This window comes from Hesperophylax consimilis, chromosome 8 (assembly GCF_061612785.1).
Source record: "Hesperophylax consimilis isolate HC1 chromosome 8, BYU_Hcon_1.0, whole genome shotgun sequence".
NCBI lineage: Eukaryota > Metazoa > Arthropoda > Insecta > Trichoptera > Limnephilidae > Hesperophylax > Hesperophylax consimilis.
In genome coordinates this window covers 40,406,518-40,420,402 of record NC_142843.1, presented here as the reverse complement: position 1 = coordinate 40,420,402, position 13,885 = coordinate 40,406,518, and positions in this window count along the sequence as shown.

Below are 13,885 nucleotides of genomic sequence, written 5' to 3'. Positions count from 1 at the left end.
CACTGTGTTTCAAGCTGAGATGAAAGCCATCTTAGCCTGCGTACAGGAGAATATGAGTATCGGGTACAGAAATAAGAACATAAACATATGTTCGGATAGCCAGGCGGCCTTAATGGCACTGGAAAGTAACCGATGCGACTCCAGACTGGTGATGGAATGCAGGACTATCCTAATAGAACTGGCGACCATCAATAAAGTAACCCTGCTCTGGGTACCAGGACATAAAGGTATTGAGGGCAACGAGCGGGCTGACGAACTAGCAAGGAAAGGGGCGAAAGCACCACTTGCGGGATCTGAGCCGGCCGTAGGAGTAGCAGCTTGCCACACCAAACTACATATCAAGAGGTGGGTCAAATCCCAACACTGGAAGGAATGGAAGAAGGTACCCGGAATGAGGCAATCTAAAGTACTCATAAACGGACCGGACCCTAACCGAACCAGGCAACTACTCAATATGGACAGAAACTCACTGAGGGAACTGGTAGGACTATTAACGGGACACTGCCATCTCAGGAGACACATGCAGATATTGGGAGTGGAAAACACCAACATCTGTAGGAAATGTGAAGAGGAGGAAGAGACTCCAATTCACCTATGGTGCCAATGTCCCGCTCTGCTGGGAATAAGGCTCAGATACCTGGGAAGACACAGTGTGGAACCAGAAGACATCGCCACATATCCAATGACAGCCCTGGTGAACTTCATAAAAGGGACCGGGTTACTGGCAAGGGAATGAGGTAAAATGGGAGAAAGTACAATGGGCCTATGGCCTAAGTGCTCGCGGGAACGTAAGTAAACCGCCTCCGACTTTAAAAAAAAAAAAAAAAAAAAATATGGGTTGTGGCACATAGCTGCTGCATTATTAAATTAATTTGATGTGCGTAACAGTGTACAAAATGGGCATACGGAAAATGTATCTTTAGCTGGGCCTGAACGCCATTGAGCCGGCCTTTCATAACAGCGGCACCGTGATATGTTTGAGCCACGAGTTGGTTAGCTTTTACACCGCATTCTTCAAGCACACTCCTCAATTCGCTCGCTACACCCGTTGCAGATTTGTCCGACAATTTGGAATATTTCACAAATCTTTCCGTGACTTTTCCTGTTTTGGTAATGTACCTTAAAATTGTGACAAGTTGGGCTTTACACGAAACATCCGTTGTTTCGTCCGCTTCGATTGAAACAAACTTGGTTTCTGAAACTTCTTCTTTTATAAGGTCCCGATAAACACTGTACATACAATCTAGGAGTTCATTTTGAATAATTTTTGACGTGCCTTTGAATATCGGTGAGTTTTCGTAATACTTCTTTAAGGTCAAATCATCTTTACATATTAACTCAAAAATAGACCTGAAAATGCCCGGTTTAACGAGTCCGTGGATTCATTTCGGCCGCGTATACCGATTTCACATGAACCGCATAGTCTTAAAACAGAAATTATTTTTGACAAAACGTAACGATTTTTTTCGACCGTAATGACGAATAATACCTCGTCGGTAAGCACTATCCAGTTTTTCGATAATGTTTGTTTTTCCAAAAAGTTGTAAAGTTATTGCATTTTTCATATGCTCCGATGAATTTTCGTGTTTTGTCAACCTTTCCGATAAATGTTTTAAATCAATATACCCAGATTGAGTCCACACTGTATCACCACCAAAAAGTATACAGGGAAAACAAAAAAGTTTCTTTAACAAAACACTAGCACATAACCAAGATTTTTTAGAAAACCACTCTGGATTAAAATTTAACTTTTTACGAGTTTTAACAACATGAAACTCGATTACAATGTCTCTAGGTTGGTGAGCACCTAGGCGTTTCACTTCTACTTTTTCGTCAAATGTTAACGTATTGAATTTATTTTTCAGTAAAATGTCGACTTCATTCATTTTTTCGAATAATTTCTAACAAAAATTATTATTAGATAAGAAGATAAGTCACGCACCTAACCAGAAACACCAAATATTCATAAATATTACGTTTAATAAAAAATGACACAAGTTAATCGTAGATACTTCAGTTTAAAGCGCTTTTACCACGAGAACGGCGCTATAGAAATAAGAAATGATCCGATCAATCGATATCAATACTATTATTTTACCTAAACGTCACAAACGATTATAACATGACTAACGCATATTCTGACCCGTGCATAACTGACCTAACTGACCTACTTCAATAATTAGAACTAAAACAAACGATCACAAGGGGATTTTCAAGTCTGTTCCCTGCGATTTCGTTAGAAGATTCAAATACGCATGCGCAAATTCTTAAAATCTCATATAAGAGTATTCAGTCCAAGTAGAAGAATTATTTTAGTAGGAATAAATCGCTGGGGTTGTCCCTCAACTGCGCAGAACGTTCTGCGCATAACTGGACGCTAGTGGCTCGTCGGTCGCGTTGGTATTAGTAATATTAGTAATTAGCGTGAGTGGTTCATTTATGGTAATTAGTATGCTGCAAGGAACGGAGGAGGCTAGTCGCACGTTCGTCGGAAGAAACTTTTCAAATTTCGAGCTTAAAAATTACCCTAATGAATTTTTAGTTGAAATTTCTGCAACTGTTAATTACTTTCATGTAAAGAATGCATTCATTATTTTTTGCGAACTGAAAGAATTGTCATTTTTTTTCTTGGTAGATTTCTGGAATATCTGTAGTGGGGACTGTCCCCACGGTCCCCTTGTGAAGAACCGCCACTGGAAATATTGCTTTAGAAGAACACAAACAAATAAAAGAGCACAAAGAAATAAGGCCGAAGTGCGAATAATGCAACAAGCCATTTGGCCAGTATTGTACCTTTTCTACTTCATCTATCTTTGAATAGAGTTTAAACAAACTAATAATGATATAGTACGATACTGTTAAGTATGGTACTTTATCATTATTACTGTTAAGTACAGGAAAAAGCTATGGAAGGTGTTGTCCAAGTACGGACTGAATATGAATCTTACACAGCAAACTGCGTCTCTGTGTGAGAGAAGCGTTGCGTGTACGTATTAGGGTGAACGGTGGTTTTACGGGGTAGTTTGATATCACAAAAGGTGTCGAGCACGGCTGCCAAATGTCACCGTTGTTATTCAATCAATACATCGATAGTATGCAAGAATTGAAAGAGGTGGGATTGGGCGTGAATTTGAGTAATTTGAAAGTATGTTGTATGCTGATGATGCGGTGCTGATTGCTAACAGTATGGAAGATATACATTCTCTTGTGTCTAGGATGAACGAGGTATGTATGAATAATGAGTTAATGATGAATGGAAGTAAGTCTAAAGTCATGGTGTTTGAAAGAGAGAATACGAAAAAAGTGTGCAATACAGTTGTGAATGATGAATACTTGAAGCAGGTGGATGAGTTTGTGTATTTAGGAAGTATGTTTAAGAGGGAAGTCAAGGCTGACAGAGATATTGAAAGAAGGGTAAATGCAGGTATGTTAGTTAGTTATGTCACTATGCGTATCGATCATGTCTTTATTCAACAAAAAGAATATGTATTATTACATTACATGTTTTAAAGATTAATATTAGTTTATTAACTAAGGTTGGTCGGTCGCCGTAAACAATATATGTATTTGGGTCACTCCCCCGAACAGATCAAAATGTGTTGCGCTCGATTTTCATAATAAATATTTACTTTATTAAAAGCATAAGCAGCTTTAATTTGTGGCATTACTAAAGAACTAACTAAGTTTAAAGTTCATTTGAAAATATTTAAACTTTCCGAAATAATCAACATTTTGTGGTAGAAAAATCACACCTGTGGACTGTTCACACGGCAGGTACTAAAGTTTATGGTCATTTAAAAAATATAAAATTGAATATAATACTCAAATCCATGTTTGAAATCTGTAAGTATTATTGTAAACATTATATTATGTGAATTATTGTTTTTTTACAGCATATTAGTTAAAACATGATGATATTACTCTGTTCGCGGAAATACACTAAAAATCTATAGTCTCACAAAAGTTCTTAAAAATTAAAATAGACATCGCTACCTGTTACGATTGTGAATGACAAAACAAAGGCAATCAATTGAAGCAGTCGCCAGTTTGCATTCGGCCAGTGATTGTATTGAGTTCTGTGCTGCTTTCAAGTCTATATTTTGGTATGTGATGAAATCACTGCATCACTCCAGTGGAATCGATATTTTGGGTAAGCTTTTACAAAATGTTACTACATACTGAAAAGAATTGTGGGTTAAAATTGGAAGGCATGCGACTTGAAAACATAACGTCTTAGGTTAAATGTAAAAATTGATCTTACCTTCATTTCCTCTCTTGTGGAATGATATGTCCACAGGAGTGATTCATGTCCACGGAAGCTACATGTTAATGAAACAACCACGTGTAAAGGTAAATTTGCTTGAAAAGTTTGTGCAGTAGTGGATTAATATAGTATGTATGGTGATATTTTACGGTAATTAATTGTGTTGTTGATATAATCAAATAGACAAAGCTCTTCTGTCAAGGAATACAATCATATTTTTGTTGCAGTAGTGTTTAATAGGCAGAATGGGTAAAACAAAAAGTAAATTGTCCAAAGAGGCAAAAGCAGAGTGACTCCGTAAACAGAAGAGGAGGAAAGTGGTCATGGGAAGGGATCCCCGACGGCATTGCAGGCTGCCTAAAACGCAAAGCAGATTCCCTGGTTGCTCATGGAATGAATATACCTGACTTTAATACCTCACTAAACTGCAGATGAATAAATGTGATAACAATTGATGATGCCGGAATCCCAATCATTGAACATGTTTTGAAAGCCGGAGAGATAAAAACATTCATAGGTACACAGGCACATAGTACACCAGCTAACATGGACCCATGAAGAAAACATTATTCGTGCACGTAGACTAAATTGCAATGTTTGTGACCAAATAAAGTATCCCAACATTATGAAACCGAACAGATAGCTGTCTCTTCACCCTCAGTCCAACATCAGCTTCTCCGATACTTGAAGTGTATTCTTCATATAGCAATGAAGATAATATTCCTCCGAGTTTAGTTTCCTATTTAGTCTGCTGCAGAGGCGGCTCTAAGGATCCAGTAGTGGTAGGTCATTTGAAAAAAAATGTGTGACTAATCTTTATTTTATATTGTGAAAAAAGTCCATATATTATTATCTATATTTTGACCGGTCGGTGGCCGAGTTGACATCGCGTTTGGGTCCCACCCAGGCGTAGTGTGTTCAACTCCTCGGCTGGCTAAGTCCTCCATCACAACACAAGCAACATTTTCAGCTTACTGTGGTGGTAGTAGGAGATTTTCAAATATTGTCAGGTTACTCGTAACCCGGGAATGTTTGTCTTTCTTTTTAAAAGAAAAAAAAAATTGTTAATGTAGTAAATTGGAAATTAATACACAATCCATGTATGTACTTACGGCAAATTATTTTTAAGATATTAGGTTTTAATTTAGTTTTGCACAACATTAAAGTAAATAAAATAAGAGTTTGATTCTATTTGACAGTGATCTTTTACGTTTTTTGTTTTTGTTTTCATAACAACATAAATAATTATTCTAAACCTTTCCCGAACTATCCAATTGAAAAACAACCATTGTTCTACACAATACAAGCGTGTAAAATGAAAAACCGACATGTGTTTATGTCACCATCTCTGTAAAACATATAATATTCATCGTGTTGTCTCCCTCACGGTCATGACCTAAGCGTCCCTAAGCTTTCTTCGGTACCTAATTTTTACTTCGACAAAAATTATAGTGCCATCTCGTTTATTCTATGGCGCGCATAGGGACAGAAGATGCGAAAGTGGACATTCTTTAAATTGACCCAGCGAATCGTATGGACTTGTGAATGAAAGCTTCTAGCTTCTATTAGAGACAACAGATGTCACTCCTAGTCACTAGCCGCCGCCGCTTGCAGCTTTGCTGTTTCGCAGTACATTTTAAATAAATTAAGAATAAGACCAGTTGTTTTGATGCACATAATTGAATATTATTATTGTTGTCTTATAATTTTGGGGGGTCAAACACCAATTGACCTAAGGGAAGAACCGCCACTGGTCTGCTGGTTCAAATCCTCACACAAATTACCATGTGCTTGTAAAGCTATTCAAGTGTTCATCGGAGTAAGCATATCCAACAACATGGACAACTTAATGAAGGTCAAATGTATGAAGAGATCTGTTGAAAAATTGGACTTCCTAGAGATAGATGATATTGCTGATATCAAAATATGTGAGGTAGTTGAGGTGCTAGAGACCCTTCCTATCGATAAAAGACAGCACTACACATTCGAAAATGTAAAAGTTCCAGGAAAATAGCAATGTTTGCCCTCTGAACACCTTGACCACATATGTGAGTAATTACTTCTGTGGACACATATGTATGATTTTTTTTCTTTCGTATATTATGTATAAGGAATAACAAACCAATGTATATGTCAAAATGATTAGAACACTTGCAGTTACAATGCGCGTTTTGTGTTTTAGTTATATCGTGTAATATTGATTTTCTGTTTATTTTGTTCACATCTGTGGGCAATGGCGTCAATGTGGTGGACACTTATTTTTGGTTTTTGTTCAATAAAAACGAAAATACTTAAAAACGACGTTGTTTATTATTATGCCTCCATTCCTTGTATTATTCTGAACATTATAAGAACAAAATTTTGCAAATATTGAACCTTGCCTACCGTTAATTTGGGGTTGCTCCACAGACATAGGAATTAATAGACGAGAAGATAATGGCGAGGGGTAAAATCAACTGTTGAAGAACGAAGGGAGTGAAGCTGACTGTGATTCGTCCATAAATCAATCTGAAAGTAAATAGGCATCTCGCATTATAATATCACCATTTACTTCTTAAAAGTAAAATCTGCTTTTGAATGAATAGACATTTTTACATGGGAGCGCAAATTACTCGCCACGTTATGAACAAATTTGCGAAGTCCAAATTCGGCAAAAAAATTCGGTTCTATTTTCAGAGTCGAATATTTCGTTTAAGTATTTAGTTAAGACACTTTTATAAATGTTCATAATTTACTTCCCAGCAACCAACCAGCTTTGTGTTTCGCGTCCAGACGTTTCTCGATGTGATAGTAACAACTGATTCATATTATACGATGTGAATATGCTTAAAATAAAGTAAAATAATGCTTATATATGGAATGTAATACGACAATTGGGTTTATTCTCTTTTTCACATCTATTTTTACAAGTTTTCATAGTACAAGTCAACATTTTGCCGTGTTATTTCGTAAAATGAACCGATGATGCCTCGACCATAGTTCGCACAAGAATGATGACGTCACGTTTTCAAATTTCACTTGAGGCCATACGCGAGCACAGCCGGCTCCAATGGAACCGGTATGGGGAGTGGGGAATAATACGCTTTTAATCACTTAGGGCAGGTCTACTAATATTCATATGTCTATGGGTTGCTCGTATTTTGTAAATAAAAGACATTTCAATTGGAAATATAAGTGTAATTGGTGAAAGGTTAATAATCTTAATCGATTATATAAAAGGCAATATTCTAATGTTTGTGCCCTACAGACTCCAAAACTACTCAACCGATTTCGCTGGAAATTTCAAAGTTTGTTCTTATTAATGCCAAATGTTTAGACAGTAGTTTGAACGGTGGAAGATGTCGGGGTCGCTCGAGGAATACTTAACGAAATATCTATGCGCAGGATTGAGTTAAAGTCGATATAATGTAGTATTTTTAACAGTGTGGTATACAGTAATGAATGGTGGAAGGAGTCTGAGATGCCCGAATGCAATAGCGAAGTATGTATTGTAATTTTAATGTTCTAGTCAATTATACAAACAATAGAAAAGAAACAGTCGATTAAGAACTGACTTTAAGATTAAAATGTATAGACTGAATTCATTGAAAAATTTTATCATTAGGAATAATTTCAAGTATCTATTATCATCCAAAGATAAGTGTACTTTTTTTGTATTCAAAATATGCAATGAAGCTTTTCCGAAAAACTTCATACAAAAAACCGATTTAAAAAAAAAAAAAAAAAATAGGTTTTCAGCTACAACATCATTAATGCCATTTTTGTAATATTAGCACTCTATTAACCCAAAAGTCACGAGCCGCCACTGGTTACATCTGTAGCGAAACGTTCATTTTCAATGAAATATTGTATTCGCAAATTTACCTTTGTATATGTATGTATTTGAACCAAAGATAATAGATCTAATATCTTTGATTTGAACAATAATATTGTGACGTGTCTACGTGTCTACATGTCTACGAGTAAACCCGTGCAAAACAATAATCAATTCAATCACTTTATTAATTTCAATAACATTACAAAATAAATATACAATGTATTTTTTAAATATAAAATCTATTTTTAAAATAAAAAATATTTTTTTGTAATTTAAAATATATTTTAAAAATAAAACCATACCTTGCATATGTATTACTTTTCTTGGTTATTTACAATAGAAAAATTTAAATTGCCACAAACCAAATAGCAAATTGATAATGGTTAAAATATCTATTTTTTATTAAATATCCCGTTCACTTTTCGTCATAAAGACTAAAAAAATTTGTGATTTTAAGATGTGTAGATACTTCTTCAGACGGCAGTTTGGGGTGATCTACCCCACAAGGGTGGAATGGGACACGGTTCCAGGTCCTATCTCCAAACAGGAACTAATCTGGTTCACAGATGGGTCCAAGATGGAGGAGGGAACAGGGGCTGGAGTCTGTCTGCAGGGATCCAAGAGGGAACTCAGTATACCTCTAGGAACACATTGTACCGTGTTTCAAGCTGAGATGGAAGCCATCTTGGCCTGCGCACAGGAGAATATACGTATCGGGTACAGGAATAAGAACATATGCATATGTTCTGATGAGCCAGGCAGCCCTAATGGCACTGGGAAGTAACCGATGCAACTCCAGACTGGTGATGGAATGCAGGACTGTTCTTACAGAACTCGTTACCATCAATAAAATAACCCTAATCTGGGTACCAGGACATAAAGGTATTAAGGGCAACGAGCGGGCTGGCAAACTAGCAAGGAAAGGGGCGAAAGCACCACCGTTGTAGGATCCGAGCCGGCCTAAGGGTCGCAGCTTGCCACACAAAATGACATATTGATAGGTGGGTCAAATCCCAGCACTGCAAATAATGGGAGAGGGCACCTGGAATGAGACAATATAAAGTACTCATAAAAGGACCAGACCCTAGACGAACCAAGAAACTACTCCATATGGACAGAAACTCGCTGAGGGAACTGGTAGGACTACTAACGGGGCACTGCCATCTCAGGAGACACATGCAGATATTGGGAGTGGAAAACACCAATAGATGCATGAAATGTGAAGAGGATGAAGAGACTCCAATTCACCTATGGTGCCAATGTCCTGCCCTGGTGGGAACTAGGCTCAGATACCTGGGGAGACATACAGTAGAACCAGAAGACATAGCCACATACCCAACAACAACCCTGGTGAACTTTATTAAAGGGATTGGGTTGTTGTTAAAGGATTGAGGTAAAATGGGAGATAGCACAATGGGCCCATAACCTAAGTGCTTACGGGAACTACGTGTAAACCGTCTCCGCCCTTAAAAACAAAAAAACAAAAAAGATGTGTAGATCTCACAAGCACAGTGCAATTATTTTTTATAGTTATCGTTGCTTTTGTATGAACAGGACAACTCAGTTTGCCTAAGACATCTGTACAAATATAATGGAATATGAGGCTGTGATGGTGACAATGGTGGCAAAGAGGGTTAAGTCTCCCGGAAACAAGCCCCCAATACTCAGCTTCAAATCGTTCCTCTCCACCAGATAGCGGAACTGGGACAGCTCCATAGAAGTCTTGCTGTCTGCAAACAAAATATCAAACACATGTTATATATAATATATACTAGTATTCCTGAAATTATTTATAGTATACAACTCAAGATGATAATCCTTCCCTAAACAAGAGTTATTCTCCATCAGGGAGATATTAATTAACATCAATAATATATTATATATTTACTAGAAACAATTTAAAACCGAATCGTCCCTTTAAGACCGCGTTTTATTTTACTACACCGTTCTAATGAAACCGAATATTCATTACTTATATTCATCTCTGTATTTCTCCTATCCCCTAGGGCACAGTTTACAGACCTTTGACATGTAGGGTGTTGATCTTGCCCAGCATCTCCCTGGTCCTCGAGGACTCGGCAGCCACGGCCTCCACGGCCAGGCAGCTCAGCGCGATGTACATCACATAGTGGGTGAACCACATCACAACGGAGACTACTTTCATTGGCGACTAAAATAATTTGTTTAACTTAAATTCATGCGTAATGAATACATATTATAGTAATTCTATTTTTTTAATTACAGTAGAATTATGAGCCAACATATGTCATACTTCACTTATTAAAAATATTTATGTTAAATGGTAAAATGTTAACAATTATTTTTATAAGCAATAATTATTAGCCTGAAACACTCATCCACATTGAAAAATCTCCTGATAAAAGATACATGACGCTAACGGGACATGTGTGTTGACACAATCATGTATCTTTTATCAGGAGATTTTTCAATGTGGATGAGTGTTTCAGGCTAATAATTATTGCTTATAAAAATAATTGTTACCCTTTGTGCTATGCATAAAAAATCTTGTCTTAAAAACATTAGTTTACCAAAAAAATAATGGTAAAATGTTTGCGGAAAACTCGACTTTCGAAATTTAATCAGCATAAGAATGTTTCACATCCACCTTAAGGTTTCTTATCAGCATAAGAACGTCTCACATCCACCTTAAGGTTTCTTATCCGCATAAGAATGTCCCACAGCCACCTTAAGATTTCTTATCAGCATAAGAACGTCTCACATCCACCTTAAGGTTTCTTATCAGCATAAGAACGTCTCACATCCACCTTAAGGTTTCTTATCCGCATAAGAATGTCCCACAGCCACCTTAAGATTTCTTATCAGCATAAGAACGTCTCACATCCACCTTAAGGTTTCTTATCAGCATAAGAACGTCTCACATCCACCTTAAGGTTTCTTATCCGCATAAGAATGTCCCACAGCCACCTTAAGATTTCTTATCAGCATAAGAACGTCTCACATCCACCTTAAGGTTTCTTATCCGCATAAGAAACCTTTTCGCTCAACATCTGCACCTAAGTGCAACCCTTACCGAAGAAGACTGGAGAAAAGTTGACAACATGACTTACCAACAAGCAGTAAGATCTAAGCAGTCAACAGATGCGAGACAGAAACAAAAGTTTGAAAGGCTCAACCGAGACAAAAAAGGTGATCGAAAACAACTCAATCAAAATAAAGTTGTTATCAACATTTCGACCCTTGCGTTGAGCCCAGACGCAACTTCTGTGCTGGCAAAGGGGATGAACTTTGCAGTGGCCCCCAAAAAGATACCTGTGGAATCCATCGTATGTGGTGTAGAGACTGCACTACATACAATGATGAAAGTACACAAAATGTCAGAGGTGCAAGCAGAGGACATCCGGCAAGAGACTTGCCATATTTTGAAAAGGGCTGAAATACCCCGCCCCAATATCACGAAAGGAGAGTTTGCGGCCCTAAAAGAATTACGCGCCAATGAGGATATCTTGGTTCTGCCAGCCGATAAAGGAAATGCCACTGTCGTGATTAATACAGCAGACTACACAAAGAAGATGGAAGACCTGTTATGTATACAAAGTTGGCTCAATGTTATGATAGGTTAGGATACTTACTTAGCCCATAGTTGAGTTAATAGGCTGTTATTGTGTTGGGTTCTTTTAATTACATTATTGACTGTTAATATGATTGAATAGTGGGTGGCCAAGTTTGACTTTGTTGGTCTTTGAAGGCCAACGCGCCAGAGTCCCTCCCAGTGGTTGAACTAGAAAAGAGCTCGCCAAACTGACCTACCGACGGTAGAGCATAATTCTCCATTCAGGGCGGGGAAAAATATATCCCATCTACATGATGTTTGAAAGGAAGTTGCAAGGTTGTAGAATGAAAGTAATCTGGATAAACTTTGGACTGGCCGTAACAAGTTATATTTGATAAATTTCACAGAGAAATACAAAAAGGTGAAAACTTACCCCCATCGACCAGAACGTAGAATCTATCTACCCTGTCTAAAATAATATGAACGTACGTAGTTATGAGGAACGAACACTGAGTGCCGCGAATGGCGGAGCAGATGAATCAGCCATGTAGCTAGAGGACGACGGCTTCAGATGTGACTGGTATCGGCCCCGTGAGTACCAGCCAAGAGGAGTGGACGGCAGCATCAAGATGTGGCTGGCCACCGGCCCAATGTGGTCCAGCCAAGAGGAGTAGACGGCATCAGGATGTGGCTGGCCAACGGCCTCGTGAGGTCCGGCCATGTAGGTAGTAGACGACGGCATCAGATGTGAGGTTCAGCCATGTAGGTAGTAGACGACGGCATCAGATGTGAGGTACGATTTAAAAAATGCTCCGAATCAAAATGCACTCGGCGAAAACAGTTTATCGGCAGAAATAATCACCGATCGCTTGGATAAACTCTGATTACCCCCATGGCCACACATGGTGAAAAACGTTTTCATTATTCACGCCACCCGGGGCGAATTCCACTCGCGGGAAATATTACTAGACTTCTAATCTTGAAGCACAAACTGAACATTTCGGTATTAATCGCAAATCCATGAAATAACTTTCGATTAGATCCTCAGACCTACAGAAATAATAATTGACCCCCCGACCGGACACCCTGTCTCTCCTCTGTCCGGCCGGGAAGTGAAGCCATCTTGAATTTTTTCTCACTTCCTGTTAAAGTTCCTTGTTGCCAGAGCATAAACAATAGACAAGATAAATCACAGATTTGACAGGTTCCTACTTAGAGTAATAATCGTATGTTATTTTCATAACAGACCTCTTGTGCGATTCTGGCACCTATAAGAAGATTAAAAACAACCCCACCAACAAGATTGACATAAAGACAAGGGAACTAGTGAAAGCTTCTAGCATCAGGAAAGAGGATTGGTCTAAGCTTTTTGTAAAAGCCTCTAGAACTCCTGCCCTGTACGGTCTCCCAAAAATACATAAAAAGGAAATCCCAATGAGACCGATTGTCAGCGCTATTGGTGCTCCTACATACAAACTTTCCCAATACCTCTCGAGATTACCGCAGATGCAAACTGGAAAAACCGAATCGTGGATTAAGGATTCAACAGATCTGATTAGTAAGCTGAAGAAAGTTTAGACCGAGGAAGGAGATATTCTGGTCAGCTTTGACGTCGTGTCTCTTTTCACAAATGTGCCTCTAGAAGACTCCATGACAATGCTCAGGGAGATATATGAGGAAGACATTTGCAAACTTTTTGAACACTGCCTCAAAACGGGATACTTTGCGTTTCAGGGTGAACTGTTTGAGCAATTGGAGGGAGTTGCGATGGGCAGTCCGTTGTCGCCAGTACTAGCCAACTTTTTTATGGAGAAGTTTGAAGAAGTGGCACTCGACACAGCTTCGGCTGTCCCTAAAGTATGGTGGCGCTACGTCGACGATGTCTTCGCCATTTGGCCTCATGGAACGGAGAAACTAAACGAATTCCTAGACCATCTTAATTCTCTCGACATCAAAATTAAATTCACAATGGAACTGGAAAACGAAGATAAAATCCTGCCTTTTCTAGATGTGGAGGTGATGCGAAAACACGATGGTAGCCTAGGGCATACTGTATATAGGAAACCAACCCATACGAATCGGTACTTACACGCTGATTCGCACCACCACCCAGCGCAGAAGAGAGGACTTATCCATACATTGGTGACCCGAGCGACCAGAATATGTGAAGAACATAAAATCGGAGCGGAACTTACGAAGCTGACCGATGCACTGGAGCGTAACGGTTACCCAGCAAGTCAGACAAGGCAAATCATAAGAGCCAAATCTGCAC